The sequence below is a fragment of the Marmota monax genome, unplaced genomic scaffold, assembly GCF_021218885.2.
Source record: "Marmota monax isolate L192 unplaced genomic scaffold, Marmota_monax_Labrador192_F-V1.1 WCK01_AAM20220418_F8-fsc00076, whole genome shotgun sequence".
NCBI classification, from domain to species: Eukaryota; Metazoa; Chordata; class Mammalia; order Rodentia; family Sciuridae; genus Marmota; species Marmota monax.
In genome coordinates this window covers 2,553,063-2,580,607 of record NW_026692843.1, presented here as the reverse complement: position 1 = coordinate 2,580,607, position 27,545 = coordinate 2,553,063, and the positions used below count along the sequence as shown (strand labels likewise).

Genomic DNA, 27,545 nt, shown 5'->3' with positions numbered 1-27,545 from the left:
TAGCAAGAGGACAGGGACCGGACTTGGGAGGAAAGTGACAACTCCTCCCGCCCTTCCACCTGCCCTGGGCCAGGTATTCCAGTGGGTGCTCTATGCTTGGTAAGAGTGACAGATGACAAAAGGAGATTCTTGGCTGGGGTGCAGATATGTTTATTTGCTCTGTAATCCAGGGACACAGGGCATATTTCTCTTTATAAGTTTTGACTTCTGTTCCCTTAAGTAGAGTTATATGGAAACCTGATTTATCTGCTCCAAAAAATATGGGCCCCTTAGTGAAGTTAAGCAGAGTATAAAATGCCTTCATGGTAGTTAAATTTACACTCTCTTAAAATGATTTGTGCGCTTTGCAGTAAGCTGTGATATTAATGCATAAATATAGAGCAGAGTTAACTTGGAGGAAGATTTTATTTGACAGGATCGCTGCAAATGCTCAGGTGCGGTATTGGAACCGTTTAGCATGGTTACCAGTAATGGAGGGAGTGTGGCTTGACTTTAAAATTCTTCCTAAAATATTCAAAATCAAAAGGGGAGCCTGGAAGTAAGGCCCACTGCACGGAGTCCTTGGGGAGACAGCCTGTTGGTCTCCCTGTTCCAACTGCAAACAAAACGCCTTGTCAAGACGCTCAACATTGAAGTAGCCACTTTCTAATTTTGGAACCCATTCTATTCAAATTAGCAACCATGACAAATATTTTGGTCTCCTTTTGTCAATGAGAATACATTTTGCTCTGGGAATAGGCCATTTAGTCCGTATTGGGACATTTCAGGACAGTTAATAATTAATGGCATGCTGGTGCACGATCCGCCCTGGTGTTTACAGCCAAGGCACTTGATTTAATTTTCTATATATAACAGCCTGTTTCAAAATGATCTTTTCTCGTTTCTTCATATCTTATTGAAATGGATCCACTGTTTGTATATCTCGGTCCCTGTAAAGAGAACCCGAGGGCATGGCATCCCTAAGACCACAGGGCTGGGGTTTAAGTCTGGAGGGAGGTCACCCAGGCAGATCAGTGCAGATGTCCTCGAGGATTCCCCCTCCACACTTCCCTGGGGCCCTGTGCTGCTGGTGAGTGTGGGCAGCCTCTGCTTCAGGGGCTGTGGACGGTTCTGCCTCCCAAGTCATCTGCTCACTGTGCGACAGGCAAGCCAGGGCCCTGCCCACAGAGCGGGTGATGTGTTTGTTGCTGGCTCCCAGAAGGTCCCTGTGGAGGCTGGAGAATCCTTAGCTCATCAAGGTCTAGAGCCTGGGCTGCTTTTCCCATGTTTTGGATTGATGGAGCACTGTGTCCATGTTCAGGAACAAGACAGAGCAGGAGAAAGGAGCACTATCACTGGGGTAAGGGTCAGCTGAAGACCTTTGGGAGTCAACTGCCCCAAAGGTGGTCAGACCCCCTGCAGGCACCACCTGAGTTGTCCCTTGCCTGGGCTGTTATTCTCACAGCTGGACCTGCCTGGGACCTCCCAGCAGGTGGGAGCAGCACTTTGGCTAGGAACTTGGAACACTGTTCTGAGACTCGTCAGCGCTCATTGAGAAAAGCCGTGGCAGTACAAGAGTCTTGGTGGCTATAGGGCAGGTAGTTCTGAGTGAGGAGTGATGTTGAGGATGGGGTAGGTTGGGCTCAGCTGAATACGTGTACAATAACTGACACTAAGACCGTGTATCTAGTGGACTACAGACAAAACCGGTCTTGGTAATATTTGGGACCTCTTGTCTCATAGAAAATAAATTCTGAAGTCTCCTGGATTGTTGATTTGGGTACCCAAGCCCGAGGCCTTCCATGAGGAGGGTTCTGCTTGGGGTCTTGGAGAAACTGGAGTGACAAGATCAGAACAAGTTTTCGCGAGATCTGCAGTCTTTTTCCTCTCTAAGATGAGGCATGAGGTGCTGGACATGGGGCAGAGGACATATGGCCTCAGAGTGACCACCCCTGCCCTTTGATCACCCGTCTAGGGATTTGACCTTGAACTCAAGGTCAGACTTGGCTCTTGAAGCCATAATCCAAGATAACTGTGATACCAAGTGCTAGGCTTGCGGGACAGACTCCAGCTGGTGGCCCTGTTAGGACGAAACACATGGAGGTGAGTTCGGGTGAAGAGGTGAAGGGCCATGGGCAGTGTGGAACACTGCGGGCTGAGCCTCTGCCGCGTCGCCCCCGTAGCTCCTCGCCGTGATGTCACCAGCCAACCTGGGTTTCTGGTTTCCTGGTCACGTTCCTCTTTGTCTGCCACAGAGCCCACTTGGTGGAAGTCCCAAGCATTTCTAGAAGGTGCTATTGGATCCAGCTTAAATTCTTTGTTCCCTTCAGAAAATTAAACACACCCATCAGTGTTGGCTGCCAGGGCAGGTGAAGGCGATGGGCCAAGCTGCCATCTGAGCCCAGGGAGCTTGGAGCTGGTCCTTGGCCCTTCCCCTGAGCCCGGGGCCCTTGGAGCTGGCCCTTCCTCCCTGTCTCCAGGTCTATCCATCATGCTCAGAATACAGACAGGGAACCACCACCCCCGCACCGTCCTCACGCCCCGCAGGTGCCTCCCTGTCCTCACAGACGTCTGCCCGGGCCGTCCTCACTAACTCATGCTGGGAACACGGGGAATGTGATCGCACCCTGCATCTCATTGCCCACGCCTCCATCGTGGCTCCCCTTTCTGTGCATACACTTACATAGTTCCGCACAATCGCCAGCCTGTTTCCCACTACAATAGCTGGGTTTTGGTGGCAGCGGTGCCTGACACACATCTTATTTTTATTTAATTTACCCTTCGGGGTGAGTTCCTCTGTGTAAGGGCTTCGTGCCAAGTGAGAGCCGCGGTCTTTTTTTCCTCTCTAAAATGAGGCATGAGGTGCTGGACACGGGGCAGAGGCCTTGCCTCCCCACCCTCCCCTGCCACAGCCAGTCCACTACAGGAAGCGAGCGTTTAGATGACATCACTCTGGTTATTTGTTGTAATTAATGTGTCAGCAGGAAGTAGCAAGGCAAGTGATTCTTGGCAGAAAGGACAATTTGAAGGGGGAGGAAGAAAAGAGGTTCAGGAGGACGGAGCGTTCTGGACACTCAGACTCTTAAGGGAGAGATCCGGAGGCCATGGATGGTCCCTGAGAAGTAAGCTACCTCTGGCCAGCATGGATCCGAAACCTTTAACCCCTGCTACAACTCAGTTGCTGCCCTGGGCTTTGCAAGGTCCTTTTGTGTCAAATGTGTGTGGTCCCAATGATGAGGGGATTAATGCCTCCACGAGGGTGTAGCCTTATGGGCCCAATTTCCTCTCCTTGAGCCCTCTTCCCAACACCGTTGCATTGGGGATACAGTTTCCAGTGCACACATTGTGGGAGGCAGGTTCAAATCCTAGCACACTAAAACTGTAGAAACCTGTGACAGATTCAGGATACAGGTCTTGATTTGGATATTTGTATTGAGATCTCTTTTCCTGCCGGGTGTGGTGGTGATACCTGTGTGTCCCAGAGCTGAGACAGGAGGATCATGAGTTCAAAGCCAGCCTCAGCAAAAGTGAGGCTGCTAAGCAACTCGGTGAGGCCCTGTCTCTAAATAAAATACAAACAAGGGCTGGGGATGTGGCTCAGTGGTCGAGCGCCACTGAGTTTAATCCCTCAATCCCTGGTACCAAAAATATCTTTTCCTACTTTGCAATCACACTCTGTTGATGGAATCTTTTTGATGAACGGAAGTTTTGTAAAGTCCCGTATTGAATATTGTCAGTATTTTTATGGCTCGTTTGTCATCGTTGCCCACCCAGGATTCCAAAGACTCTCTCCAGTGTCTTCTTTTAGCAGTTTGATGGTTTCTCCTTCCGTGCTGGTCAGCTGCGCCTGGTGCTAAGTCCAGGTTCCTGCTCCTCTCCACTCTGCATGTGGCACCACTGTCAGGTGCGTAGGCTCTTAGTTCTCCAGATGGCACCATCATAGCTGCTGCTCCTGGGGCCCCTGTATTGACAGGCTGGGGCAGACATCTCGGGTCAGAATTTGGAGTTGGGACAGGAGTCGGGCATCTAGCTGCAGTGTCGAGGCCTGCCCCGAGAAGGCCGCCATTTCTAGATGGACTGAGTAGGAGCAAGAAGAGGTGACAGCCCTGTCAACATCCCTCATGGCTGAGCACCTAAGGCTGATGGCTGTGGGCGATAGGGCTGGCTGGGTTGTCCAGTTGCAGGAGAGATTGACAAGTGGACTCTGTGCCTGAGGGCAGTCGGCCATTCCGGTTTGGGCAATACCAGCTGTGTGGCCTTGCCATCTCGCTTACGAGACCTCTCCCTCTAGTTAAACCCGTAGCTGTGGGGAAGGAACAGCTCCCGGAACAGGTGCCAGGGTAGTTGGAGGTAGTACCAAGCATTCCTGGAAGAACAGGGAAAGGTACTGGAGCTGAGAGCAGAGTCAATGTTGCACATTTCACAGTGCGTCCTTAGGCCACCCCGACTTCAGTGTGGCCACTGGAGGACATCATTGCAGGCAAGGTTCCTGCCAGGAATGTGTGCAGGAAACCCCTGTCATCCAAGTCGTTCCACTGGGTGGAAGCCGGGATGGACCATAAAATGTAGTATAATGCACAGACGGCCCCCAGCAGAGTTATTCAGCCCCAATGTCAGCAGTGCCCAGGGTGGCACTTGGCATGGTGCTAGAACATACTCGGCATCCGGTGGTGTCTGAGGGATTTGAGGATTAGGGTCCAGGAATTCCACCTCTGGGCTGCAGTGGGCAAGAACGGAGCCTCCTCTTGTGGAGGTGAGATTACATCACACAGCCTCCAGCCCAGCTCCAGACACTGGCCATGGGGAGGATTCTGTCTTAGGTAACCACACAGCAGGAAACCTCCGTGTTGGCCGTTACCTTCTAATGAATCTATATTCTTTTGTTTTAGTTTTTGATGGACCTTTATTTTATTTATATGTGGTGCTGAGAATGGACCCCAGTGCTTCACACATGTGAGGCAAGTGCTCTACCACTGAGCTACAACTCCAGCCCCGATGAGCCCATATTCTAAGAGAATCTTTTGGTAAAACTTGACTGTCAGAGCCACAGTACCATGAACCAAGGCACTTGATTTGCTACCAAAAAGGGTTTGCTATGTCCTAATTGATTTCTAGTTCACTAATATGTCCATTTTATATTTAAAAACAGTTCAAAATTGTGTGGGTCCGCTGGAATTATCAAGTATTTTTGAGCCTCTGAATATACATAACCAACACTAAAATTAAGTGGATGGGGGGCTATGTAAGAATTTAGCACAGTGGCCCCTGCAATTGAGGCAGAGGAAGGCATCTTAGAGTGATTTATCTGGCTCAGTTCACATCTGAAGACTGGGATGAGCCCATGTGGCTCCGCCACGGCTCTGTTCCTTCCCTGACACTGTGTTCTTGGGCTCTGGAGGTGGAATCTCAGCTGTTTGCCATTCTGTCATCTCTCTATTTATTGCATCCAACAGTCTAAGTAATGACTTAAATAATGATTGCCAGAACTGTAATCAACCGTTTTGTTAATGATTTGGGACCTTGTAAAATGATTAGTCCTGAAGCACATATCCCGGGGAACACATCAAATCTCCAAGAGCAGCTTTTTTTTTTTTTTTTGTACCTGAACTTTCAGGCCCTGCCCAGCCTGTGCCCCGTACCTGTTCTGTGTCTATCGCCAGGGTCAGCGCCTCCATTTGGTAGCCTCCAGTGAATGGCATTGAGTTCCCTGCCCAGCAGCCACGAGGGACCCCAGGAACTGGCATCTGTCCTTCTCCCCGGTTGCCTTTCCTTGCAGGATAAATCTGGGCTAGAGGTGGGTTCCGTTCTGGCCATTCTGTGTCTGGTCAGGGAACCCCCTGGCCAGGCCGGAGGGTTGAAGTCACACGTCTGTCCAGGGCCCAGGCAGGCCCCCTCCAGCTTGGAGGAGGAGGTGGAGTCTTCCCGACCTTTGGTCTCCTGCCACACACCCTGCCTGCTGCCTGTGTGCAGCTGGCTGTTCTGGCCTGTCCTCCTCTGTGAAAATGGCCAGATTCCGCTTCCTGTCCTCGCACTGTTTTTGAACCTGTAGCACTTGGTGGCCATCTTTGCAAAGGTGTTGATCTGTTTGGGAAGTGTCAGGCTGCAGTGGGGTGCTTTTCTGGGTATCTGGGAAATTGATTTTGCTGATTCTTTTGTTACTGAAGGAAAAAATTATTGGGCCATTAACCGTGGCTTTAGAGATTTATCCTCTGTTGGTGGAGGTTTTTATTTTGCCATTATTTCAGTGGCCCTAGTGAGCCTGCTTTTCTAAACGGCTCTTGAAACCTGGCAACTAGTCCATTTTCTGGCTCCTTGGCTGGCTGTCGTGGCCATTTGCTCTGTTTTAATTTGAGTCTTGTAGGTTTTTACTGCCATCTTTTTGGTCCTAGCTCACTTTGGGTTGGGTTCCCCTCACCTGGTTCCAACGGTTGGGATGTGAGTCTTGTGCATGTTGAACTGATTTCCGGTTCTACTAGGGCTCAAGCTCACGACACACGTGGCCAATTTGCTTGCGGGCTCTGCCCCTTCCTCGGCTGTCAGCTCACACCAGTGTTGTGAGTTTTGTCTTCTGGTTTCTCTATCCTGCCCCCTGTCCTTGTGAGCCCCTCCTCCTATGCCCAGAGCTGTTTGTCATCTTCCACAGGCTCCTGTGTTTGACGCCTCCCCTCAAATTTCCTTTCCACTCCTAGGATGCCCCAACCGTTGCTGCCAGGTGAGTGGGGCACCAACGGCCGGGGGCATTGCTGGTCCTGCCTAGGATACAGATGCATCGGGATGTGGAGGGAATGCACAGTGGAGAGCTGAGCAAGTCTGCTCAGAAGTGGGGGAGGGGAGGGCTTCCTGCACACTGGGGCTTTCCTCTTGCCCTGAATGTAACTGGAGGGAGCATGGGTAAGTTTTTCTTTGATTAGAAGCATTTTAGCTGGATTTGGTATGCACATCTGTCATTCCAGCAGCTCAGGAGGCTGAGGCAGGAGGATTGCAAGTTCAAAGCCAGCCTCAGCCATTTAGCAAAGCCCTCAGCAACTTAGCAAGATACTGACTCAAAATAAAAAAGGGTTGGGGATGTGGCTCAGTGATAAAGTGCTCCTAGTACCAAAAATAATAATAATAATTTTAATATAACTTGTATTACAGCAATTTTAAATTTACAGGGAAAAAATTTAATAATTTTCATATGCTGCCCACCTAGTGTTCCCTACTGACCTCTTACATTGGTACGATGTGTTTGTTACAGCCAATAAAACAATGTTGAAGTATTGTTATTAGCTGATGTTTATTACTCGTAGGGGAAAACTTCTATATGATTTTTTTGTTTTTTTTATGGTGAGGAAAAGGAAATAATTTTACATCTTTGGTTTCTTTTCCACTTCCTCTGGGAATTTTTTAGTGAAGGGGGTGAATCCATAAAGTACTCTGTATGAAATGGCGGGGGGGGGGGGAGTCAGCCAAAGTGACGGGGTCCTGCCTCTGGGATTTAACATGAGAGCTAAGGTTGTGTAAGTGGAATCTTTGAACAAGTCGTGTTTTTTGTTAAATTCAGCATTGGGGTATTTTATGGATTGGATCCATCCCCATTCTGACTTGGGGACTTAAAAGCTCAGGAAATGACCGTCCACTTTGTTTGCAGGGTCAGTGTTGTCATCAGAAGGGCCCGTGGCTGTTGTGGGTGGGCCAGGGGTTTGCGCAAGCAGGCCAGGGGACCTGGAGCCCTGTCCACAGGAAAGTCTGGAAGTGAGCAGCCCCGAGGCTGTCTGGGGAGGATGGGGGCACCTGCTCCGCCCCAAGCCCTGCCCTGGCGCCATTCCTTCCTGTGCCTTATCTCTTTGCCTCCACTGGGACCTGGAGGATCAGAAATAAAGCTGCCTTGTGTGAGGTCACACCTCAATCCAGAGAGCCCAGGAGTCCACGTGTAGAGGAAGACGGGTGTGGTGTGCCTGCTGAGGGGGACCACCTTCTAGAAAAGCCCCCCACACACACACACAGATGCAGTGAGCCCCTCACAAGGCCTGCTGGCCCAGGAGCGCCAGTGTCTGGGGCCACTGATAGATCTAGTGCAGTCCTCCCACCCCACCCCCAAAGACCACACTGGAAAACCTGAGTCCCCTCCCTGTGGGGCAGGCTACAGTCCCATGTGCCGTCCAGACTAACCTGCGACCCGTGTGGCACGCGTGTTCCTCTGCTTCCTGCCCCCCTGAGCCTGTAGCCTAACTTCGGGATGAGCGTTCTTGTTTTTATTGATCGCTAAACTTTAGGCTATCAGAATGGGACTGTGACGTTCTTTGCTTTCTAGGCTTTTATAACTTACTCTTCTGATAAAAGGGGCCTGGGAGTTGTACGTGCAAATGCTGTTTTCCTGTGGTTCACGCCACCGATTTTGTAGAGAGTTAGGATTCCTTGACAGAATTTCAGGCTGGAGAGTTGGGGAGTGGTCATTCTGTGATGCTGGTCCTATGTCCAGCAGGGGTTCAACGCACATCAGGTCAGAAGGGACATGTCTCCCACAGTCCAAGAAGGTCATTGGAGGAGAAAACTCTGGCTTCTCTGTGAAGCATCCCCTGGAGTTAGGGTCAGTGGTGCCCAGCCAGGTGGGGAAATCCACCTTTAACTCCCCTTCCCCTTCTGTTTCCCGGATTCCTATTGGGCATACCATGTGGGCTGAGGACCATCCCGCCACAGGATTTAGTGTGAATCCAGTGTTGCTTGGCACCAAAGGGCCCCTTTGTGGGAATGATAGACCCTGTAAAGTGGGCAGGCGGGAGTCCCGCCAAGGTATTGACCCTCTTAGAGTGCGCTGCATACACTCTCCTAGGCCTTGACCTTGACACTGGCCCTGCACTACACTTGGCTGTCCCGAGGTCAGCATGGTCAGCTGAGGCCCCTGCTCAGGCGCTTTTTGTTGTTGGGCCCTGTGTATGGAGTAGCCTTCCTTGAGCTGAAGGATCTTGAGGCATGGTGAGAAGTGATTGAAGTCTAGATTTTATTCAGTTACTTAATGGTCTTTTCCTGTCTCCGGATCCCAACCAGCACCCTGCATTACATTTAGGCCTCATGTGTCCCTCGGTCCCTTGTGCTTCCCAGTCTTTGGTCACCAGTTTTTGGTCACCTGGTGTGGGATTTTGCAGAGGACCGTTGTGCATGTTTTTAAGTAAAAAAATTCTTCAAAGGAAAAAGTGTGCGACTTTGCCAGCTGTCAGAGTCGCCCTGTATGGTGAGCTGAGTCCCAACCCTGGCTTCCCTCGGGATTCTCTGCAGCTCTTCAGAGAGCCTCGCGCATCCTGGAGACCTCGGGCGTTCTCGGTCCTACATAAGAGGTGAGCAAGGCCACAGCCGCAGGGCTTCCTTTTGGGCTCTGAGGGCCTGGCCTCCTTGGCATGAAGAGATGGCCGGGAGCCCCGCCAGAGGACCTTGTCTGAAGAAAGTCCTCACCCACAGCTTTTGCACAGAGTGGTTCGGCTGCCCCTCAGCAGTGGGGACAGTAGTGTGTTTTCTGGAGCAAACATTTCATCACCAGCTGAGATTTCTCCTGGGCATTTCGTGTTCTGTGCCAAATAGTTGGGGTGACCTGCGGGTGCGTTTAAGATAATCGTGAGGGAATAGTCTCTGCTCGTTAAGTAGTAAAACCAGTGAGGTGGGGAAACTTGTGGAACGAAAATCCTAGATATGCACAACTTGGCCAATGAAAGAAGAAAGGACTAAACCAGCTTTGAGGTAAGTGACCAAACCAGAAAGGCTGCATTCTTGGTCTCTCTTCCTGTGACTTTGACCACAAACCGTGGGCAGAATCTCCACATCCTTGGAGGAGGAATCTGGGGTTGACAGAGGGACAAAGTGGAATGGCCAGAAATGGGGAAAATCCACATGCGGGTTAATGACCTGTGACTTTCTTCTTATGTCGGTTCTTCAAATCGGGGTTCTTGGACAGCCTCCAGGCACCACTCTGACAGCTACAGGTAGAAAACAAAACAGATCCAGCCAGGCTTGCTGCGTCTTCCATGAGCCTGGAATTCTCAGAATCCGGTTGCTTCTCCCAAGAGTCGCAGCCCTTGGTTTTCCTTTGTGGACAGGGACAGGGACAGGTAGGGGGCCCTCGCGGTACCCTTCCTGAGGTTGCTGTTCTCTAGGGATTTCTCCCAAGGGTGTTTTTCTCCAAAGACAGAGTGCAGGGAAGAGCTGGCCTGTTCTAGGTACCATGGAACCAGAAGGTGACCAACCCCCCCATCCAGGCCGAGTCTCATTCAGTTTAGAAAGAATGACACTATGTTAGGGGACAAAGGACAAGGAAAGCGGTGGCGGGTGGGGGTGGGGTGGAGAAGACATGACAGGGATGTCCAGATCTCGGGGAGTGACTCCAGTGAAACAAAGGTGCCTATGTTCTTGGAAAGCGGGGTGCTGCTTGTCATTGTGTGTCAAGGGAGCAGCTCTCAGTCTAAGGGTCTGCTGCACCTTGTAAGCTACTTGTAAATTTGCCACCGTGCCAGAAAATTAAAACACTATTGGCAGTAATTTGTCTCTTGTGCATCTTAAATAACTGGATTCTTCTACAAAGTTGCATTGGGTAATAAAACTACGACTCTAAAGTTAGGGTGCCGAGGCTTTGTGTCATCTTGGGGAAGGGGCCCCTGGTAGGGTGGTGCTGGAGCCTGGGGGGTGGCAAGGGACAGGTGGGTACTCACCGGTACTCAAGGGGAGCTTGGTCAGAGAAGGGCCCAAGGGGAGTCCACTCCTGGTGCTGGTTGAGAATCTATGTGACAAAGCCACAGGGAGCCGCATCTGCCTGATGCCTTTGTTTACTTTGGGAGTTTGTCCTACGTGAATGAATTTGCTAAACTTATATTCTCCGTAAAGCTGTCACTGGTAGAAAACACAGCCATAACTCAGGTGATGTAGTTAAACCACTATTGAGTTTGCGCCATCCGTGAGTTGATAAATCGTATAGCTTCATTTGCTAGGAATCAGCAATTTTATGTGGCAATTAATTTTTACTACTGGAGGGGAGCCAAAGGACGAGAGGGTTGCCTTGGTTTTGTGTACGTTGAGAGGAACTTAACAGTTTGCTGCAGCAGGAAGGAATCCTTCCTGGCCTGTGGATCAGGTTGCCATGTTTGGGGGCCCACCCGGGTGGCCTCAGCATCTTTCCTTGGTTCCTCAAGTGGCCAGATGCTCACTCCTCGTTGGGGTGAAATTGGTCCCATGGTGCATGTGCGAAACACGCACGGGGCTTGCAGGTGGATAAACGATCCCCATCTCTCAAAAATGTTTCTGCCCACCAGAGCAATTCACCCCGGCTCCTTCCACATCTGAAACGAAGACATCCTCGGGGTAGCCCGCAGTTAGCTTCACCACATGGATGATGTGATGATGGCTTGCTCATTGTTCTTGGTTCAGCTAACAATGGCTGCACACTGTGGTCAGCACACCGTGGCGGTGGAGGTCCAGGTCCTCACTGCCCCTTGATGCGTTGCTGCCCAGGGCATTGCTGGTTTGGGGTCAGGGTGTCCGTCAGGTCCAGCTCCCTTCATGCAGAGGACTGGCCTGCTGTCTGGAAGCCTGAAAAGGTGACTGGAACACAATGTCCTCCTTAGTGTCCTCCTTAGAACCACCAGGAAAACGGGTGTGCAGCAGGCTGGCCCAACGTTCCTGACCTCTCAGGAGAGCCACAAAAGCAGCAGCCATTTGCATAAAGCTGTGCCTCCTAGCAACTTAGTAGCCAGCCCTGTCCCATTGTACAGACTGCAGCTTTAGAAAAGTAATAACATATGGGAAGTTGCAAATGTACAAAAGCAGGTGTGGCCACCGGCCAGGTGAACAGTTGACTGATGGCAACCTCACGTGTGCTGTCCGCACACACGCAGATACTTACATCATCATTGTAAAGCAAGTCCAGCCATCACCTCATTACATCAGTGTATAGGCAGAATATAAAGCAGATGTGGGCCGTGGGTTGTGGCGCCCTCAAGGCTTTTTATTGTGCCTGAAATTCTCAAATCTAGAAATATTACATATTGGCACCCCTTTATTTAAATTATCTAAAAGGCAGTCAAACAATGCAAGGGTTTTGTGAGTACCCTCCACTGTTTGGGGTGCTCTCTCCACTGTCTAGAACTGAGGGGTGCAGCCTCTAGCCCCCTGCTCCTGTGCTCTTCTCTGTGGGCAATTGCATGTTCTCTTGGCCCTCCCTCCCTGCCCAATGGGAAGGTGCTCTCCTTGTAGCACTTAAAATAAATGTAATCACATGCTCGGGCATTTGGGAGCTCTCCAGGCCCTTGCGTATAGCTGCAGCTGGACTGCATGGCTCTGCCTACCTCTACCTCTCATGGAGTCTGTTTTAATCAAGTTTTTTTTTTTTTTTGGGGGGGGGGGTATTTGTTTTTGCTTCTGTGACCTATAAACCCTGACAAGAACAATTTTAGAGGAGGAAATATTTATGTGAATCCACTGTTTCAGAGGGCCCAGTCCATAGCTGGCCAACTCCATTGTTCTGGGCCCTGAGGTGAGGGTGTGGAGGAGGAAGGCACCTCAGGGCCTGGCACCAGGAAGTGGAGTTCCGCTCACCTGAGAGGAGGTATATATTCCAAAGGCACAGCCCCAGTGACCCATCTCCTCCAGCCACACCCTACCAGTCACCACCCAGTGAATCCCTATCAGTGGTGAATGCACAGATTAAGTTAAGGCTGCATGACTCAGTCACCTCACCTCTAAACTTTCTTATGTTGTCTCACACAGAGTTTTGGGGACACCTATAAGTCTCCTTGAACAAGTTGTTCCATGCCCTGGGCATCACTTTTGCCATTTTGAGTGGAAATAATATCATGCCTGTTTTCTAGCACCATTGGGAAAATTCAATGATATGGTCAGGGTGCTGAGGACAGGCCTAGGAGGCTCGGTCCTCTCCCCATGCTGCTGGGGTGAGGGGCCAGAGGCTGCTGAAGGAGCCACCCCCAAAGACAGCATGGGTACTGGACTCTGGTGCCCAGCAGAGCTCCCTGGAGCCAGGGCGCCTGTTGCTAGTGGCTCCACCAGAGGGGGCAGTTCCACTGGAAGTCCTGTCGGGAGGCATGTTCACAGCTCCGCTGGCCTAGCAGCGGGAAAGAAGATGTTTGCTTTAGTGATGTGCTTAGCCCTGAAAACATTCCTAAACAATGCCAAGGCCTTCGTCAAAAATAGTAAGCTCAACTTGTTAGTTTGGGCCCAGAAAGGATGTTTTGAGTGCAAATAAAATGGTACATACCAGGGCTGTTTTCTGAGGATTCCTGGGAGAGTTCAGCATTCTAAAGGCCAGGGGCAAGCAGCATCTAATAGGCACTGGCTGCTGGGCATCCTAAGGCACACCTCCAGGGCTGACCAGAAGAGTCTGGAACAGGCTGATATGCAACTGGCAACTGCATTTTCCTCTTCCCTCCTCCCATTGCCCTAGCATTTCTGCCTGCACTGGTCAGCCAGGATCTCCAGCCAGTGTAGCAGTCCTGGGTGGGGCTGCAAGGGTCAGCCTTTCCTCAACTGCGGAACCCAGAATGGTAGGCAAAGGGCAAGACGTAAGAACTCTCTCTGATGGGTCCCAGGCATCGCCCTTTCCCTACGCTGGGAATTTCACGTTGTCACTTGCTCACGAGGTTGCAGGTGGGATATCCTGGCCAGTGGTAGAAGAGAGACTGAGTTTTCATTTCAAAGCCATTTGCAACATTTCTTTTTTTCTTTCTTTCTTTCTTTTTAATTCTTGATTTTCAACAATGTCCGGTGACTGTAGCTATGAGACTCATCTCTGAGGAAGGGAGGCAGATAGTGCACCATGATCGCTGGCGCTGTGGATGTGCGAAACCAGCGTAGCCCGGGCGGCTGAAGCTTCTCTGATTTCCTCTGTGGATTCCCTTGGCAGTGTTTCTGTGGAGCGTAAAAATAGCGCTTGGTGCCTTAAAATAAATGGCTGTGGGGAAATGCTTGTGTGGATCAGCTGCGTGGTCACATGCGCCTAGCTTCTCCGTATTGTTCACTAAAAAGAAGAGAGCTGGACGAGATGGCCTCAGTTAGGCACCAAAGACCTGGAACCTCAGATCCCCTGGGAAGGTGAACTCCGGGCCAGACAGTGGGTTAACTTGGAGATCCTGAGAGAGTCTCCTGTGTCTCCCCTGGAACATCTGCAAAGCTAGACCTAGCACAAGCCCCCAACCCAACCTTCTGGCCCTCAGAAAGGCTGGAGACGGGTAGGGGGGCCTTACACTCATGGTTCAGAGGTGACTCCTTTGGAATGCTGCTCCATGGGTAAAGAACCCCATAAAAGTCTTGGCCCACAGTCAGGTAGAGGGGCGTGGTCACACCAGGTAGGGCTGCTTCACTGGAGTCCAGGATATACGTGGATCAGGATGGCTGGGTGGTGGCAAGGCTTAGGTCCAAACTGCGTTTCATCTGAATCACTTTAGTTCTCAGTTCTACGTACCATAGTCTCCCCTCCCCCATTTCTCAATTTTCCATTTCTCCCGTGGTGGACTAAAAATTCACATTTAAACAGAATTGTGTGCCTTGATGTTTATCTTCAACTGATTTTTTTTTTTCCTCCGTGAACCAACAAAACTCACTAAAATCCCGAAATACCCCACATTGCCCACATTTTCTTATTTACTTAAGCCTGGACTGGCCTTTCCTTCCTTCCCTCTCTCCCTCCTGTACTGGGGATGAACCCTGGGGCACTCTACCACCAAGTTATATCCTCCACCCTCTTTGGATGTTTGAGATCTCACCAAATTGCCCAGGCTGTCCTTGAACTTGGGATCCTCCTGTCTCAGCTCCAGGGAGGCTGGGATTACAGGCCTGTGCCACCACGCCCAACGAGTGCGAACTTTGATTCCCTTTGGAGTTGAAAAGTTTTTTAATGCAGTGTCCCAGGCAGCTGTCCCTGTGAATCTGCAGGCGCTCTTGGGGCAGGAACCACCACCTTGGTCTTTCCTCGAGGTAAAGGAACATGCTGAAGGTCACTGTAAGCAGCATGACCTTGGACGATTTACTCTGGGGCCTTGGACTCTCCGTGTGGTCAGCTGACTTGATTCTCTGCTCTCCTTTGCAGCCAGGGTAGAGTTTTGGTACACATGCTGTGCTTTTGACTGCCCTCAGCATCCTTGGCGGTTATTAAAACAAACAAAACAAAATCAGTGGGAAAGGAGTGGACAGTTGGGCACAGCTGGCGGGAGCTGGCATAAGGAACACAATGCAGTGTGCACAGTCTGGAAGATACTTACGGTTTCTTAGGAGGTTCCCTGTACTTATGTCCTTGAAAGTTGGGTACCTTTGGGGGAAAGGGGAACTTCTCGTCTTCCTGCCTGCCTGATCTTCATATTAGATGAAACCTGGCACCTTGCGCTGCCCACCGCATAGTGGTGAAGTTCAGTGTGTTCCCAGGAGTTGCCACCTAGCTAGCTGCCAGGTCTTCCTGGGACTGTAGCTGTCCATGATGGGCAGACGGGTTCCAGAAGACCCCAGACTTTAAAGGCCCCAGCGGCCCCAGTTTATAGAGAGCACCAGGCCTCATTCCTGCAGCAGGGCAGCATGGCTTCCCTTGAGGCCTTTCTTGGGGCCTGTGGACAGGAAGCCGGACTGGCTAGGACCCAGACCTGTGACCTGCATCAGAGTGTAACAAAGACCAGACCCCTTCCTCCTGGGGGCAGCCCAGTCTGCCCCTGCTCCTGCAGGATATAAGGTGAATTGGTGCAGAGGCTCGGGAAGCTGGTGCTGTTCCACAGTAAATCTGCCCTGTTTGAAGCTGTGCTGTGTTCCAGGACTTCCTGTTTTCCCAAAGGAGCTTCTTGTTTTGGTTTTGGTGGTGATGGATTTATTGAGGCATTTGCTGTGTTTCCACGAGAGTGAAGCAGGAGGCTCTGTGGCCTGCTGTCCCAGTTCCCCGAAGGCTGCTCCGAAGGGTTTGGCCTCCATGGGGCAGAGAGTGAACAAAGAGCCAGTCAGGGTCCTCTGCGGTTCTGGAGGCAGAGGCGGGGCTGCTCAGGACAATTGAAAGGGGGTTTTGTTGTTCCCCTAGGGCTAAGTTAAGCCATGTGTGTCTCTTTCTAGGAGCATGTGTCCAGCCAATTGGAGCTGCCCAGACCCCACTCACTTCCTGCCGACCTTTGACACTGACAGATGTTTTTTCTTACATGTATCATTAGGCCTCATATTCACTGACCTCATCACACTGAACTGAAGCCATTTTCATGTTTTGTTTTTAAAGATCCATTTAACTCTTTCTGAGCCTCACACCCCAAGATGATTCCATCTTGTGGTTTAGCGGTCTCACTTCTGGTCCCTGGACCTGGAGGGGAACTTGAGGCCTGACCCAGCTTCCATGGTGCTCCCAGGAGCAGAAGGAAGCTGGCTTTTTCCATGCAGAGGCACACAGAATGCAGTGAGGGGCCAGCGGGTGATGGGAGAGAACATTCCAGAGTTCTGCATGTGGATACATGTGTGCTGTGGTTGTTGCTTGTCAAAATCTCCGCAGCAGGGATGTATGTGCCCTGGGCAGTGGGTCCCCAGTAGGCACACCACACGGAGTGAGTCATCGCCATGGCAACGTGGAATGAAGAAGTTGGAGGTCCTGAGCCCCCAAAAGTTCCTGCAACTCACCCCCTGGTCCAGGATGGCATGTTGCAGTCTTGACCAGGTGCGATCGCCATAGCAGACGGGAAGACAGTGTTGGCTTTTAGCTTTCCCAGGAGTTGCTGAGCCTAGTGAGTGACCAGAGGGAAAGAGCCTTGAGCAGACCCTGCCCAGCCCCTCAGCACCTGTGTCCTGAACTTATGGGCTTTGACAGTCTAGGCTCCTCAGAGCCAATGGTGTGCTCTCCTAAAAAGTACCTGGGTGGGGAGGGGATATCTCTATCTTGTCAGCTGCAAGTCTCGGTGACTTGCCTGCAGAACAGGTGTGAAAACCCAGGTGTCTGTCATGCCAGGGCCTCTCTGCAGTGCAGATGCTGTATCTACTGGAGCCAGCGCGGCAGCGTGTGTGAGGCTGCCTGTGTACGGGTAGCAGGAGCTGGCCTCAGAGCCACGTAGAGCAGGTCTTGGTGCACACTAAGCACCCAGCGCTGGAAGCCTCCCCTCTTTCCGCAGTCCCACTTCTCTGTGGGTGTCCCTGCTGGCTGGCACTCAGGTATGTGTCTCCCTAGCTTCTGCTTTTCCCCCCCCCTCCTTTGCTTTTCTTTTTCTCTTTTTTTTAAAAAATATTTTTATACCTTCATTTTATCTATTTTTATATGATGCTGAGGATCAAACCCAGCGCCTCACCCATGCTAGGCGAGCACCCTACTACTGAGCCACAACCCCAGCTGTGCTTTTCTTTTTGATGAGTTTACAGACCAGTTCTCCTTTGGTCTGGAGAGCACTGCCTTCCAGGGGTTTAGTGGCCATGGGGTTTGGCTAAATGAGATGTCACTGAGGAGCCTGGCTGATGTGGCTCAATCTCCCTCTCTGGTCTCCAGGATTTGGTACCGTAAGCCTTGGGAGAGCTCTTCTAGGGGAATAGGGGTTGCACAGGATGGTGGGGGGCATGGTGTGTCCTAGGGAACCCACAAAAATGTGGCCTGGGAGTGAACTGACTTGGTTGAGCCTCGGGTTCTGTGTGTGAAGGGAGCAGTTGGATTTGATGACTTTTGAAATCTCAAGGCCCCAGAAACACCCTTGTTTCATAGTTTCAGCGCCAGGGGCATGCGGGCCTTTAGGCCCCTGGTTGCAGCTGTGTGCACCCCTGCACCACTCTGTGCACCTGCAGCTGTGATCCAAGGCTTCTCTGCAGCGGGGGCTCCAGGTGGGACTGTCCACACCTCAGAGCTCATGTCCACCATTTCCCGTCACAGGAGTGGTTGTGTTTCTGCTCCGACAGTGTTTGCAGACCACCTGCATCCTCTTTCTCTCCAACTTGGAGAGCTCAGGTTTAATAGCTGTGTTGGAGGACCAGTTCTAAGCATAGGAAAGCAGAAGGTCCGGTTCCCGAATGAGTTACCGTGGAGGGGGCCCGCACTTGATAGATCCTGTAACGTCCCCCAGAGTTATGGCTGCGCTTGTCCCCAGTGCTGAGGCTGGTCTTCACTAGGCAGGTGGGGCCACCTGTGGCCAGCACCCCTGCCTCCCAGGAGTATGTGATATTGCTGCTTCTCCATGAGCCGCCCTTTGTCCCTCCTCTCTTTCCAAATCTACAGACACTCTGACTTCTTGGCTATCCCTAGAGGCAGCCTGGAGGGTGGGTGGGGTAGCATTTGAGACCTTCTCTCCCCTTGCCAGGAGAAGTCTGAGGTGCTCACCCAGAGGTCATTGAGATGCTGTCCCTGAAGCCCAAAGGTGGAGGACTTTGACAATGCTCCCTCTGTGTTCCTTCCTGCCCTTTGAGGTGGAGCCTTTTGACTGCTCCAGCTCCTGTGGCTGGAGCTGGCTGTCACTGCGGGAGCCGCATGTGCCTGGGCCCTGCCCTGGGCAAAGCTGAGGAGGTACCTGGAGAGGGCAGAGGGCTGTCCTTCCCCCATGAAGGGCAACATGGCCACCAGGTGTTCATGGGGCTCGTTGCAATCACAGCACTGGGGTGGTTTCCAAGGACAGAGGAGAGGGGACCACAGCCTCCAGTGACCAGCTCCTTGTGGTACCCCAGAAGCCTTAGGGAGTGCTGTCCCCTTCCCTGAGGTGCCATGATGGCATCATTTACCCAGGTCTGTCCTTCTGGAAATTCTGTTTTCAAGGAATAAGTGTCCTTGGGGCCAGCAGTGAGGTGCTGTGTGAATTCAGACCTTCAAACCAAGGAGCAGGAATGTGAGCAGCCCAGACAAGATTCTGGAGTCAGAACTGGTTTCCTTTCAGAACTTGAGAACCTGGGATGAGTGGAGATGTGTGAGGCTGTCCCAGAGCCACAAAGGTGCACCTGGGATCCCAGGGGAAGCACGTCGGGTGTTGCCACCAAAGCAAAACTTGCTCCTGTCCATGAGCCTGGAGCCCAGATCCCCATCACAGTGGGACACCCTGCTCTGTACAGCCAGGCAGAGGCATTCCAAGGCACCTGTGGCCGTCAACCTCCTCGGCCACAGGGATTCTGGGCAGGTTCCCACTGACCCATGTGGGCAGTAAGCGGCCACCTGTCTTTTCCCTCCCACCTGTGGCCTTGTGCTGGAGGATCTGCTTGGGGTAAGCGCAGGACCCACGGCCGTGGGCTTCAAATGGCAGACTTCCAGATTGCCCTTGAAGGGGAGTCATGGTCAGGACTTCCATTTGTCCCTGCCGTTGGAGTCACAAAGAACAAGTTTTTGAGGACCCTGCTCACTGTGTGCACTAGGAGGTGGCTAGTGGGCCAGCAGTCCTTTCCCCTCCGGCCAGTCTGATGTAGTGGCCACCCATGAGCACTATGCTGGATACTTCAGCATAGTGTGTGTTGATTTTTTCCGGCCTGAGCCCACACAGGGCACCCTCTCTCGCCTGGCAGGCTCAGGTGAAGACCCCGAGACCCTTGACAGATCTCACTGTGTCGGGGCTGTTCCTTCACGGTGTGTGACTTCCTGGCTCTGAACTTCCCTAAGTCTAATGGTGCAGTACCCCCAGAGCATTCCTTTTGAGTTGTAGACCCTAACATGAGCAGGCTGCCAGGAGTCTGCCTGCACTCCTTTAAGAAAGTACAGATTGGGTGACATGAACCACGGAAGCCTATTCTCTCAGGGTTCTAGAGACTACGTGCGAGATCAGAGTTTGTTCCTTTGAAGGACTGAGAGAAGGACCTGTTCTAGGCTTTTCTTGAATTACAGATGCCATCTCTCCCTGTGTCTTCATATCAACCTTTTCCTGTCCATATTTCTGTCCCCACTTTGCTTTTTATGAGAACACCTGTCATTGGGGTAGAATCCAGCCCAGCCATCTCTGTTTAACTTGGTTGCTGCTCTCCATGTCTCCAAATGTAGTCACTTTCGGAGGGAACTGGACTCGGAGCTTCAACATGATCTGAGGTGAACACATGTCAGCTCATTAACAAGACCCTTACGGTCAGTGTGACCCACAGTCCTTTAGTTCCGTTCCCTTGGGGTGCTATACCAAGTCCATAGGTAAGTGTGTAGGCTTGGTCAGGAAGGCCGCAAGGAGCAAGTTGTCCAGGGCCTGGCCTCAAACACCCTGTTCTCACTTGGTATCTGGTCTGGGGCATACAGCTGGCAACCAGGTGTCTTACAAGTCCTCTGAGCTCCTCTAATGTGTACAGCATCCCCAGAAATTAGAGCAGGTTTTTGAAGTGGCTTTTTATATCGCCAGGTATTCCTTAATGGGATTTTATGCAAAATTCACCCTTGGCCATTAGCACAGGTGAGCTGTAATTGTCTAAGCAGGTGGTGGTGGTCTGACCCTGGAAGGTCAGGGTGCAGGTGAACTCTCTGTGGTAGTCTTCCACCCTGTGACACAGTCGGCTTGTCATTGCTGTGACCATAATACCTGTCAGGAATCCGTAGAGGAGAGGTCAATTTCAGAGCTCTCACTTCATGATCGGGGATTCTGTTGCGGAAACACGATGCAGAGGAATGTTGGCGAGTGGCAGCCCAGAAGTGGGGAGAAAGGGAGACACACTCTTCTGGAGCATGGCCTGATGACTGCCTCCTCCAGCTAGGTCCCACCTCCCGCTAGCCCTGTCCGCTCTGAGTGGATTAATCCCCTGTGGGTCAGAACCCCAGTGACTCAGTCACTGCCCCAGAGCCCTACCTCTGAACCCTGCAGCATTGAGGGAAATGCTTCCAACACATGAGTTTGGGGGACATTCCTGATCCAAGCCATGATGCCCCAGGGCAGGCACACCACAAGCATCACCTCCCTGCCACAGTTCAGCAGCCGCTCTCCACTAAGGGCTATCTTACCTGTTGTCCAGAATGTCCCAGGCTGAAGGTAAATGTTCAAATGCGGTTGGACCCCAGGACTGGAGCTCACTACAGAACAGGCAAAATAATTCAAGAATGTCAGAACCATGGAACTTGGGTATGTGCAGCGGTCCACCTTTAGAATATGTCATCATAAAACAAACACTTTACTCCCAAGCTGTGAGGTGGCTCTGCTAGGTGCCTCCCTTTGTGCACAGGGCACCTCAGTTACAGGGCGGGTTGCCCCCAGACTTGTGAACCTCTCTGTCCCACCACTGCCTGAAGTTGGTGCCCAGAAACATTGGCTCAGACACGGGAGGAGAGGGGCTGGGACCATCCTGTCCTGGGCGTGTTAAGCTGGGTGCAGGGTCTGTACAGGGTTCCTTGGGGTTTGCTTGGGTCCTTGTCTGCCACCTGGCCAACACTGGAGAGTGGTCCCTGCCTGTTCAAACAGGTGGGTCCATTTAGAGTGAGCTTTTCCTTCTGTTTTGTTTTTGAAAGAACCTGTCCGGATACATGATTTCTGAAAACAGATGCAGAACCCAATCAGCACTCACCTGGATAACTTACCGTCACCAGTCCAGCCAGAGTCCCCCTCCTGCCCACCAGGATGGTGCCACTGGTCCTGTCAGTCTCTCCTTGGCCACCATGTAGCCCACACAACTCCCAGGGTTGTCCATACTAAAGTGGGCCGGATAGAGGAGCCACCTAGGTTTAACAAGAAAATATTGTTTGAAGAAAGGTGGGGGGTTGCTTGGGATGGTGGAGCCATAAAGGGAGGAAGGATGCTCATCTCCGAGGCTGCCCGGAGCCCCTCAGGACCCCAAATGTGTTGGTGGGCATTTGTCTCCAAAAGCAAAGTCAGGTCAAACCAGGAGTCAGCAGGGGAACCAACCGCATCCTGTTGCAATGGCAACTGTGGCTTTGAAATGATGGTCAGAGAGCAAGGGCATCCCATGGTAGTGTGGGCACTGGATGGGGCACATGCCACCCTGTTGCTGTAGCCTCAGTGAGCTAAACCAGCCCCTCCTTTCCCAAGCCATTGAGGGTGCCTTGCTCGTGGTGAGGGAGCTAGTGAGCTCATTGAGGAAGCTGCCCTAGAACCTTGTGGGTCAGACTGGTCAGCAGGCAGGAGGAGGCCTTGCTGGTCTCCATGCGTTTCTAAATAAGACTGGAAAATCCCCTTTGCCTCAACTTTCTCCAAAGTAGAGTCTGCCAGAAAAACAAAAAGTGATGTATTCTGAGGTCATCCATGTCTCGCAGCAAGGATCTCGGGGATCCAAGAGGTGTGAGCAGTCACCAATTTATCAGGCGCGTGCCCTGCCCAGAATCTGTAGCTGGTCATGGAAACCGTGACGGGCGCTGCTCCACCCCCTCCCTCCACAGTTTGTCCTCTCTAATTCTGTGGCTGAGGAGTTGTTTCCATTTTTCATCTCTGTGGCTCACCAATCCTTAAATCAGAAGCAGGGGCATAATGGAAAACCACCCTTCAGGGTGGCCCTGGGGTTGGGGAACCCCACATGCTGGGACAGGAGCTTTCCTGCTTCTTCACCCACTTCTCTACCTGAGCTGTGATCCCTGAGCTCTAGGAGCAAGGATCCCAGCTCTCAGTGCAGGAGTGAGACCCCAGGAGGGCTTGTCACTTCTTCCCTTCCCACCCCACCACTGAACTTCTCTGCTGCAAAAGAGCAGCACACCGCCTTCTGATCTCCTTGCTGAGAAGAGGTGAATGTGGCATCTCACATTCACCTCTCCTCAGGCCTTCGGAAGCTGATGGATTCTTGTAGAGCCCACACAGGAACAGAAATGAGGAAGGCCAGTCACTGCCAAGCAGCTGAGTCTCTGCAGCCTGGGGAAGAGCAGGCAGGGTGAACAGTGCCCTCTGCCGGCCACAGGGCCCCACCGCTGAGCAGTAGCAGGCCTCCCTGGTTGGACTAGCTCCCCAGAAGGTCTGGACCAGGAGGAGGAGGGTGGCCCCCTGGGCCCAGTTTCCCCTGCTTCTGAGAGTGATTGGGGACTGTGAGCCTGGGGTGGGCATTCTAGACCTCAAGTGTCAGGAGATGAGCCTCCTGGGGCTTAAGAAGGGCAATTGTGTCCCCAAGGAGGGCTGACAGTCCACCACAGACAGAGGCATCTCTGGGCGGGGATTGAAGAGGCAGGTATCTTTAATAAAAAAAAAAAAAAAAAAAAAAAAAGCTTCTTAAAAATTTAAAAATTCAAGACTTTATCATTATAGTTTTGATAAATAAGCAATTTTTATACACTGCGTTTATGTGATTTAAATACAGGTATATTTCATGTATATTAGATTATGCTAAATAATTCAAGGTTGCTTTAAATGTATATTTCCCTCCCCATTCCACAGACTTAAATAATCTCGAGTTTAACAAAGTTAGTAATTTATATTTTAGTATCATTACAAGGTGTATTCTACAGTGTATGTTCATAGTGTATATTAATGTCTTAATATTCTGTGTATAATTGATATATTACCTATTATATCATGATTTAACAAAGAGTCCCGGTCTAGCCAGTGACATCCAGCCCAGCAGCCTTAGGACTGAAGACCCCTGCAGACCTTGCAGGAAAACTTTCAGGTATTCTGGGTCCTTCCTTGGTGGGGCACCAGTTGGTGAAATATAAATATTCTAGAATCACGGTGCCGAGCATGTAACCAAAGAGGAGCTGCTGAGGGAGGAGCTCCTGTCCCCACTGAATTCAAGGTCACTAATCCCTTTACCCTGCCTGACCCAGCTCCTCTGCCGCCGATCAAAGTTTTAATGCCAGAGTAATAGAGAACCAGACAAACAAACGTGCATCTGTGCAACGCGATTCCTGGGTCTAAACACAACAGGAATACAGAGGCGTCAGTTTTTGCCTCTTAATTTGAATGAAAATCTGCTTATTTGCTTTCATTTGAACCCCGCCTCTATTATTAAAACTGTATTCTTTCAAGGTATAATTTCTAAAATGTGTGAAAATTCTAAACATGAGTGTTTTCTTTTCTCAATTTCCAACATGACCCAAAAGAAACAACCAGTGAAACAACCAGAGGTTCCTGCTCAACCTCTGTGTCCTGTTTTTGGAGACAGTTCTCACTAAGTTGCTTAGGCTGGCTTTGAACTTGTCTGGGATCCCGGAGCCTCTGGGATTACAGGCGTGAGCTGCCACAACTGCCTAGACCCTCTGTCCTTCAGTATAGCATTTAGCAAGTGAAAATATTTAGGTTGTTTGAGCCCAAACACCAGCATTTAAGTGGCCTTTAAGTTGCCTGCCTCCACTGAGCTGTGACAGCCTTTGGCCGGGTAGTGTGTTAGCTTCTGGCACCGTGATATCCGCTTGCTGGAGGACTCGCTTTCCAAGTTCTTTGACTTTACAAACTATGTAACTTAACAGGGTCTGAACTTGGGGTGGGGTGCTTTTTTAAAGTCTCATGCCCAAATTCTTTAAAACAAATAAAACCCCTAGGTGGTAGAATTTGACCTGAGTTATTTTTTATTTGCTGTATTGATCCTGTTGGGTCGCCATGATCATGTTCTGGTATGAAGTCTTGCAGACTTTGTTTTTCTAATCTGAAGTTAGTGGCTGGGCTGGTGCTGTGGTAGGTGGCATAAGCAGTGTATTGTCTTTTTAAATTCCAAGTGCTTCGGGATCCTGAGGCATAGGAGCCTCCGGGCATTGGGAAAGGACTGTGATAACTGCAGCCAGGCTGCTGTGAACATCTCTAGGGTGCCCTGTGTTGCATCAGCCCTGGGGAACAGAGGGTGGAGTTCCTGGAACAGCTGGAAGACATGTGATCTGGGTGTGACCAGGTTACCCTAAGGTTGGGCTGCTAGGCATTCTACAGGGAAATATGAGCTCCCTAGTCTTGCTGGATGGTGGATAGGCCTGTCCCCTGGAATCTGAGCTGAACTTCAACATGTATCTCAGGAAGGGCGCTGCTGGTTGGGGAACTGTGGGGAAGGGAGGATTCCCTCTACACCTTTTATGCTACTCTATGTCCCAACTGTGTGTTCAGTCCCCACCACCAACACATCCATGGGGTGGGGGTGGGGAGATACATTTGCAAACCTTCTGAATCCATGACCAAGGAGCTGTCTGTTGGTCATTGTCTGAGTAGGTCAGGCTGCTGTAGCAAGAGGGCCAGGGTCTGTGGGGCTTAAATACCACATGCTTAATTCCTGAGAGGGATAACAGTCTACTTACAAGGGCACTGAGCCTATTCCTGAGACTGGAACCCCAGGGCCGAGTCGAGTCGCCTCCCCAGGGCTGCCCCTCCAACACCATCACATTGGGAGCTAGGCTTCAGTATTCCCCATGGGAGAATTCCAAGGAGACTTTGTTTTTCTAACCTAAAGTTAGTGATTGGGCTCGTGCTGTGATAGGTGGCATAATTTTGAGAATTGATTCTGGAGAGCTCATGTTCCACTCATCATCCACAAAACTTCTTTCCTCCCTTAAAGAAGTATTAATAATTTTGTTATTAATTATAGTGTTCTGACCGCCATCTAACCACAGCTAGGCCAGTGGTGCCCACCGTCCCCTGACTCCTGGAACTGTCTTTGTTATGACTGAAGGTCAGACCAGCTCTTTACACAGAAGGCATGCATTAGGCATGCTTGGCCCCTGAAGGTTATGGAGTGGCTTCCCTGAGGGACCATGGACACCTGAAGCTTTCTCTCTGGGACTAGAGGCAGAGGCAGAGACTGCATCAGGGTAGTGTCATTGGTGGGCCAGAAAGCTCAAGACACTATGGAAAGGTGCACCTGGGCTGAGCTGCCAGCCGGATGCTCGCCTGTGCCTGGACCCGTGCTGCTTCCCCACGGTGGCCCAGCTGGGCCTTGCTACCACAGAGCTTGTAGGCTGGGCAAAGGAGGCTCTCTGAGAGCGAGTCCTGCCCTTGGGGGACCACAGACTGGATATTGTAGACCGTCGGCACCCCGGCTGCTCCTGGCTGCAGGGAGCCTGTTCTACCTACATGGGATCACCCTCACCTCCCGCATTTTTAGTCTAAGTGCCCTTCATGTTTCCTGGGGAATATACCCTGAGGACTTTGTGGGCAGGGGTCCATGCAAAAGTCTGTCAATATTTGCTTAACAAGGATAATATTCATTCATTAGACTATTGTAAAACTTGACCTTCTTCATCAGCGTAATGTTTATGTAGATTTCTTTAAAAGAACTGAAAGCTATCATTAAGTTTAACCACTTTTGGGGGAGAATTTTCATTTTGAAAGGCACCATTGAAGACTTGCACTTACTCTGTAAATCTCTCAGCTGTTTAATCTTTGAAGGTGGGAGGGAACTAGAATAAAGAAGCTGAGAAGATCCTCAAAATGTGAGACTTAGAAATGCAAATTGAGGAGGGCTAAGTTTTTCTTCTGTCCATCCAATGGTGCTGGGTCCTGGGAGGTGTTGGCTATTGGTGATCATCTAGAAAAACTCATCTGGGGACTGGGGTTGTGGCTCACTTGCCTAGCACTTGTGAGATACTGGGTTCAATCCTCAGCTCGGCATAAAAATAAGGGTATGTGACAATCTACAATTTAAAAAAAACTCATCTAGACAGTGTTGCACATTGGGAATCTTCTCTTCCTTCTGCCCTTAGTTCAGAGGAAGTGGTTGCGAAATGCATTCCTTGTTTTTCTTGACACATCTCCTCCTCCTGCAGCTTGTCAGAGTGACCAGAAATCTCCCAAGTAGTTTTCTGACCCAGTCATCTTTTTGAAATATAATAGACTCTCCCGTGTGCAGGGAAGCTTTGTCCCAAGTGGCTGCCTGAAATTCTGGATAAAACCGAATCTTGTATATGCTGCATTTTTTCCTAACATTATATATCCATAATAAACTTTTCACCTGTTCACTCAAAGCACTCAATGGCCTTTTGTTGCACAACCAAATAGTTAAGCTCACAACTCTCTCGGTGCTTGGTTGTCATTATTAGTAAGATAAGGGTTACTTGAACACATGCATTTCAATAGTCCAAAAGCCAATCTGATAAATGAGGTATATGCTTATGCAGGTGTATGTATATGCAGGTAGCCTACACAGTGTGGACAAGCTGGACAGAGGCATCAGTGGTTCACGTCCTGAGGGGGTCAGTGCAAAATGGTACTTTGGTTTGTTTCCAGTCTCGGCCAGAGGTTCAGTGCTGGAAGGATTGGTGTTAAGAACCAGGAAATGGCAGGAACAGTCCTCAGAGACAGATGCCTGTTGCTTTCCACCAAGGGTTTTCTTGCACATTCTCCTCTGTCACAGTCACCAAGAGCAAGAGTGACACTGTCACCTTTCGATGAGCAGGAGCCTGAGTTCGCAGGAGAGCAGATCCAAAGTCATTGTGCAAGTGGGTCCTGGGATCCTGTCCCCAGCTCAAGCAGGAGAGTGGGACACATGCCTCCTCTCATTTCATCTTTCTCTGTACCTTTGTGGTTTTGATACATTTTGTCTTGATGGTGATAGTAGATGATGATGAAGGCTAAGGTTGACTTTCTGCAGCAGACCCAAAAGAGCCAGGCTGTAGTGCAGCCACACCCAGCATGGTGGGTGAGGTGCTGGTGGTATTGGTGCCAACAGGGGCCCACCGTGCACAGACCACCCGTCATTAGAAAGTCAGCCCTGTTAATTACATCCTTGTATATATAGCTTGCTCCTTGAAAGGTGAAGGAGGGAAAACACGTATGTTTTTTAATAACATCACAGCGAGGGGATGGGTGGGCCAGACC

The 27,545-nt window shown here is 50.8% G+C and overlaps 1 protein-coding gene across 3 annotated transcripts in view; it reads left to right on the top strand.

Moving 5' to 3' along the window:
• Ctbp2 (C-terminal binding protein 2) overlaps window positions 1-27,545 on the top strand; it is a 134,440-nt gene that overhangs the window by 68,062 nt on the left and 38,833 nt on the right. The window contains exon 1 of one of the 3 annotated variants that reach the window (XM_058580734.1): window positions 5,755-5,773. The exons of the other annotated variants lie outside the window; for them this stretch is intronic. The gene's annotated coding sequence lies outside the window, so the exon portion shown is untranslated. Of the gene's footprint in view, window positions 1-5,754; window positions 5,774-27,545 lie in introns of those variants that run through there. 3 annotated transcript variants of the gene reach the window in all.